The sequence below is a fragment of the Dromiciops gliroides genome, chromosome 5 (assembly GCF_019393635.1).
Source record: "Dromiciops gliroides isolate mDroGli1 chromosome 5, mDroGli1.pri, whole genome shotgun sequence".
Lineage (NCBI taxonomy): Eukaryota > Metazoa > Chordata > Mammalia > Microbiotheria > Microbiotheriidae > Dromiciops > Dromiciops gliroides.
This window is the reverse complement of record NC_057865.1, coordinates 592,337-599,513: the sequence shown is the minus strand read 5'-3', so window position 1 is coordinate 599,513 and position 7,177 is coordinate 592,337. Positions and strand designations below refer to the sequence as shown.

The 7,177-nt window shown below is 43.0% G+C and overlaps 1 non-coding gene across 1 annotated transcript; it reads left to right on the top strand.

The window, feature by feature from the left end:
- Positions 1 to 2,534: 2,534 nt before the first annotated feature.
- On the top strand, positions 2,535 to 2,641 carry LOC122730296. Its single transcript, XR_006353481.1, has one exon. It is a non-coding gene; the product is annotated as a U6 spliceosomal RNA (small nuclear RNA).
- Positions 2,642 to 7,177: the final 4,536 nt, after the last annotated feature.

Sequence of the window (7,177 nt, the reverse complement as noted above, 5' to 3'; positions counted from 1 at the left end):
GAGGCTGCTCCCCTTATGGGACTGTCCTGCTTGCCCACTCCCAGCTCCAATCACCCCCTAATCCCCACTGGCCTTGGGATTATCCTCTTTGCTGTGATCTGAAAGCTGCTCTCCCTGGCCTTTTATATGGTTGTGGGAACAGGACCCCATGGTTATACAATCCTGGGGTGGGGAGTAGCAGGGAGGGGAAGCTAAATCTCCTTCTGACAGGTGTGTGGCACACCTGCACACCTTAGGAATTGTTATTGACCTGGGCCAGGTGCTAATCCCCAAGGCCCCAGGGGGGCCTTGAGCTCTCAAGAAAAGGAAGTTGTCTATCCCTAACAGGTTGGGCTGTAAGTAATTCCTGGCCCAGCCAAATACCCACAAAACAGCCTGGCACCTGAGAAAATGGACCAGGAAACAGCAGAGGCAGGTCCAGCCCCTTCCAAGCAGAAGTGGAGGCAGTGCAACTGTCTACCAGGTTCCTACCTCTACCAAACACTTTCTCCTGCTAACACGGTCTGAGAAAGTCCAGACCTAACACCTCTCCCTATTGAGAGGACCCTGGGAAGCTCCTGGATGGTCTGCCATAACCATCCCATTTTACAGTTTATGTTACAGAGGCCAAAACACATGATAGGTATACAGACAAGATTAGAACCCAGGGCTCTTCCTACCATGCTGTGTGATCTTGTAGGGAGCCCTAACTCTTAGAAGGGACCTTCCTGCCCTGGAGTCTCCAGCTGCTTGGGATTCACTAAAGGAAATAAACGTGCCTGCCAAGGTGCTTTGGTATCCAAGTGATGAGCTGAGTGCTACCGGGGGAAGGGGTTCAGGCCCCCATCAGAGTGAGCAGTCCTCCCAGTTTTATCAGGTCTAACAGGTTTAATTTTGAGAAGAGCCCCCTCCTCCCTCCCTAGGTGTCTTCTAGTGTCTTTGCCAAGAAAACCCCACAGACAGCACTGACATGATAAAAGACATGACACCTAAAGATGATCCCCTCAGGTCAGAAAGGAAGGTGCCCTAATACTGGGGAAGAGCAGAAGGCAATTATAAGTAGTTCCAGTACTAATGACGTGGCTGGACCAAAGCTGAAAGGAAGCTCAGCTGCAGGTGCATCTGTTGACAAAAGGAAAGCCCGATGCTGTAAAGATCAGTATGGAACAGGAACCTGAAATGTAAGATCTATGAACCCAACTAGATGTGCTCAAACAGGACATGGAGAGATTAAAGATTGACATCATGGGTATTGGTGAATGTAAATGGACAGGAATGGCTGAGTTTAATTCAGATGATCTTGACATATACTGCTGTGGGCAAGAATCCTTTAGAAGAAATGGAGTAGCCCCATAGTCAATAAAAGGGTGAGAAGGACATCCTAGGGTAGAACCTCCAAAATGACGGAATGATATCTGTTCAAATCCAAGGCAAAGCATTCAGCATCACAGTAATATGGCTGTGTTCCAACCACTGATGCTGAGACCAGTCGATCAGTTCCATGAGGACCCGCAGCATTTTCTAGAAGTAACAAAGATGTCACTTTCATCATAAGGGATTGGAGTGCTAACATGCAAAATAGAAAGGGCATTGGAAAAACAGGCAAGTTTGGCCTTGGAGGACAGAATGAATCAGGGCAGAGACTGATCGAGTTTCTTTAACAACCCAAAAGGCAACTCTACACACGGATATCACTGGATGGTCAATATTGAATCTGATGGATTATATCTTTGACAGCCAAAGGTCGAGAAGCTCTTTACACTCCATGAAAACAAGACCTAGAGCTGACTGTGACTCAGATCATGAGCTTCTTATTGCGAAGTTCAGAAAAACGAAAGTTAAGGAAAAGCCATCAGGCCATACAAGTGTGACCTAAATAACATCTCTTATGAGTATGAAGGGGAAGTGATGAATAACTTTACGGGATTAGAGGCTGAAGATCCATACGCCGAGATTTACACTTGGGCAGGAGGCAAGAAAAAGAAGCACAAGAAAGCAAAATGGTGGTCATCTGATCAGGCTTTCCAAATGGCCAGGGACAGAAGGGAAGGGAAATAGAAGGGAGAAAAGGAAAGATATAGCGAACTGAGTGCAGAATTCCTGAGAAGAGCAAGGCAAAGAAATAGAAGAAAACAACAGAAAGGGAAAGAGACAAGATCTCTTCAAGAAAATTAGTTATCAAGGGAAAATGTCATGCAAAAATAGGCATGATAAAAGACCAGAATGGCAGGGATTTAACAAAAGCAGAATCACTTAAGAAGAGGTGGCAAGAATACAAAATAAGTATACAAGGAAGAACTTAATAGCCCAGATAACCACCATGGTGTACCTACTGATCTAGAAGCAGACATCCTAGACAATGAAGTTGAGTGGCCTTAGGAGGCATTGCTAACAATGTCTAAAGGAGGTGATGGAATTCCAATGAATCTATTTAAAATCCTCAAAGATGGTGCTTTTTGTTTCTTGTTTTTAATTCCTCAGTCTTGCCTACATTGCCCTTTACTGTCCTCTATGTATTTTTAGTAGTGTCTTATTTTTTCCAACTACATGTAAAGGTGCTCACTTCAGCAGCACATATAGTAAAATTGGAATGATACAGAGAAGATTAGCATGGCCCCTGCGCAAGGATGACGTGCAAATTCATGAAGTGTTCCAACTATATGTAAAGACAATTTTTAACATTCTTTTTTTTTTTTTTGGTGAGGCAATGAGGGTTAAATGACTTGCCTAGGGTCACACAGCTAGTAAGTGTCAAGTGTCTGAGGCCAAATTTGAACTCAGGTCCTCCTGAATCAAGGGCCGGTGCTTAATCCACTGTGCCACCTAGCTGCCCCAACATTCATTTAAAACTTTTTTTAGTTTTAATTTCTCTTCCTCCCTCTTTTCCTCCCCCTCCCTAAAATGATAAGCAATTTCATATAGGTTATATATGTGTAATTATGTATATTAGTCATGTTGAGAGAGAAGAAACAAACCAAAAGGAAACATACACACACACACACACACAAAATGAAAATAGTATGCTCTGATCTGCATTTAGACTACACCAGTTTTTTTCCCCCCTCTGGATGTAGATAGCGTTTTCTTTCAGGAGTCCTTTGAAATTGTCTTTGATCATTGCATTGCTGAGAAGAGTTGTTATTCATTTTTGATCATCACACAATGTTGCTGTTACTGTGTATAATGTTTTCCTGGTTCTGTTCACTTCTCTTTGCATCAGTTCATGTAAGTCCTCCCAGTTTTTAAAAAAATGTACCTTCTCATCATTTCTCATAGCAAAATAGTATTCTATGACCATTCATATGTCTGCCACAACTTGTTCATCTGCCAGCCACATTTAACTTCACTCAGCATCAGTTCATGTAAGTCTTTCCAAGTTTTTCTAAAGTCAGCTTGTTCATCATTTCTTTTTTTGCTTTGTTTTGTTTTGTTTTGTTTTGTTTTGTTTTGTTTTGTTTTGTTTTGAGAAGCAATGAGGGTTAAGTGACTTCCCTGGGGTCACACAGCTAGTAAGTGTCAAGTGTCTGAGGTCAAATTTGAACTCAGGTCCTCCTGAATCCAGGGCCAGTGCTTTATCCACTGCACCACCTAGCTGTCCCCTTGCTCATTTCTTACAGCACAATAGTATTCCATGACAATAATATACCACAACTTGTTCAGCCATTCCCCAATTGATGAGCATCCCCTCAACTTCCAATTCTTTTCCACCACAAAAAGAACTGCTATAAATATTTTTGTATGAGTGGGAGGATTTCAGAGAAACCTGGAAGGACTTACATGATGCTGAGAGGAGCAGAACCAGAAGAACATCATACACAGTAACAGCAACACTGTGTGAAGAACAACTGTGATAGACTTGGCTCTTCTCAGCAGTGCAATGATCCAAAACAATTTCAAAGAACTCGTGATAGAAAATGTTCTCAACATCCAGAAAAAAGAACTGTGGATTATGAATGCAGATTGAACCATGCTGTTTCTACTTTGGGGCTGTTTTTTCCCCTTCTTTTTTGAGGTTTTTCCCTTGTGCTCTGATTCTTCTTTCACAATATGACTAATGTAGAAATATGTTTAATGTGATTGTACATATATAACATATCAGATTGACTTCCATCTTGGGGAGGAGGGAGGGAAGGGAGGGTGGGAGAAAAATTTGAAACTAAAAATCCTATGAAAACAAATGTTGAAAAATATCCTTACATGTAATTGGAAATTAATAAAATACTTTTATTAAAATATATTTTTATACAAATAGGTCCTTTCCCCTTTGATCACTTTGAGATACAAACCTAGTAGTGGTATTGCTGGATCAAGGGATATACACAGTTTGATTGTCCTTTGGGCATAGTTCCAAAATAATCTCCAGAATGGTTGAATCAGTTCACAACTCCATCAACAGTATATTAGGGATAAAATTTGGAACTCAAAACTATAAATAAACTATAAATAAAAAATGTTTATTATTTTTTTAAAAGTTGTGAATTCCAAATTTTATCCTTCCTTCCCTCCCTCCCCTCCCCTCTCTGAAGCAGTAAGCAATCAGATATAGGTTATATATGTGCAATTACATTCTCATATTAATAATTTTTTACAAGAAAACAAATAAAAGAAAAAATGAAAGTGAAAAACAGCATGTTTCAGTCTGTGTTCAGTCAACATCAGTTCTTCCTTTGGAAGTGGATAGTATGTTTCATCAATAGTCCTTTGGGATTGTCTTGGATCAATGCATTGCTGAGAATAGTTAAGTCCTTCACAGTTCTTCATCCAACAATATTGCTGTCTCTGTGCACAATGTTCTCCTGGTTCTGCTCTCTTCACTATATATCAGTTCATACAAGTCTTTCCAGGCCTTTCTAAAGTCATCCTGCTTATCATTTCTTATAGCATAATAATAGTCCATCACCATTATATACCACAGTTTGTTTAGCTATTCTCCAATTGATGGGCATTCATTTGATTTCCAATTCTTAGCCACCACAAAAAAAGCTGCTATGAATATTTTTGTACAAATAGATTTTTCTCTTTTGAACTCACAACTTTAAATTAAAATGTTTATTGAGAGACAGAAACACACACACACACACACATAGAGACAGAGAGAGACAGAGAGGAGAGAGACAGAGAGACAGAGAGAGACAGAGAAGGAGAGATGGGGGGAGTGCAGAGACAGAGACAAAGAGAGACAGAGAGAGGGGAAAGACAGGGACAGAAAAAGAGAGAGATAGACAGAGACAGAGACAGAGAAGACAGACAGATTTTCCCTACAAGACCTACACTGCATCAGCTGGGCTCTGCAGCTGTGATTGGGCTAAATGGCCCAGCTCTGATGTGTGCTGGGGCAGAAAGGCTTGGCGTTTCTCCCCTCCCCATTTTTTTGGGGGGGGGTGAGGCAATTGGGGTTAAGTGACTTGCCCAGGTCACACAACTAGTAATTGTTAAGTGTCTGAGCTCAAATTTGAACTCAGGTCCTCCTGAATCCAGGGCTGGTGCTCTATCCACTGTGCCACCTAGCTGCCCCTCTCCCCCAATTTTAAATGAAGTACTTTGGGCAAACACAGGACACATCTGTAACTTGTGGTGTCCAAATGGCAGTTACACAGCTACTGGTGGCCTCTTTGATCCCTCCATTTTCCTGGGTACCCCTGGTGGAGGCAGCTGTGTCAGAATCAAGAGGGGGATGAGCTCCCTTCATGCCTAGAACCCCTGTCTGACTTGGAGCCCTATCATCATCATGAGAAATGTAAGGGTTGCCTCCCCACCCCCCCACCCCCCTTGGGCCAGTGGAAGAACCAGACAAAAGTACCTTGGACAGATCTCAAGCCTGCTCTTTATTGCATTCATTCGTTGTGTGACAACAATAATACTCAATGGCAAGTTTATTTACACAAGGAAATCACATGTCATCCCGGGGGCTTTCTCCATTGGTCAGAAAACCAACAGCTGGGCGCGGGATGGCTTGCTCACTCGATGGAGGGGGCCAAGTTTGAGGATGGGCCTGGACACAGCACGCTTACTCTTCCATGCAAATGAGCAGACATCAAGATGTACAAACTAAGAATTTTGGATAACATGCTATCCTTACATACTTGAAGTTACTTCAAAACTTGGTTTTCCCTCAATGTGATTCTAAAGAAGGATGAAAATAAAAACGACTTTTTTTTTTTTAAACAGCAGGACAGTTCATCTTTTCTCTCTGAGCTGCCCAAAGATCTGTTACCAAAATGTGGCACTTGTCACTCCAAAGGATTGAATTGCCAGGGCACTGAAAAGTACAAAAGCAGTAGTTATGACGTTAAATATACCCAGGTAGGGGGAGGGAAACAATGTTGGGCACTGGGTTCGAGCTCCAGGGAATGACCTCCAGTGAGTGCCTTGTGGTCCCTGCATCATCCTTTGTGGCCACGTGTCCCTTCACAAAATTCACATCGAATTCTTCCACAGATCAACAGAAGACACAAGTGTGCAAATTAAAACATCAAAAGACACACAACAGAAAGGGGCCCTTCTCTCAGTGCCTTCTGGAATGCCCCCATGCACACAGGAACTACACACACAGCATTCACATGCACACAAGGTCCACCCACCCCCACATGTACACACACACACACACACACACACACACACACACACACACCACTCACATGCACATGAGCTCCACCCACCCATGAGCACCACATACCACACATACTCACCTCCTTGCCAGCCAGTGGGGTCTTGCTTTCCTACCACACTGCCTGTTATTGGAGGGAGGCTTGGCACTGGACATCCAAGGGGGAGGTCTTGAAGTAACATGGACAAAGCACAGAGTTTTTGCCTACCGGGCAGCACGTATTTCTAAAGCCCCAACACCTTTCCATTAGTCCAAATTCCCCATAAACCAGTTTTAGTGAAAATGTCCATGTGTTCAGATGGTGCTGGAATGTCTTTGAATGTTTCCACTGAGACGCTGGGGATGGACACGGGAACATGCACCTGTCATGCTTCCACATAACACTGAGTGTTGTGGCTTTGATGGCCACCTCTGCCTCATTTCAGATGGGGGTTTCTCCATCCCTGCCCCACTGAGCTTGGCAGAAGATCTTCTGTATCAAGGCATCACTTGTTCTGTGGGTTCCTGAAACAATCAGTGTCCTGGTCATGTGGTTCCCATTACTGGGCTTGTACTTCTGGGACCCTCATCCCCCAGTGGGGCAGAGGTGGA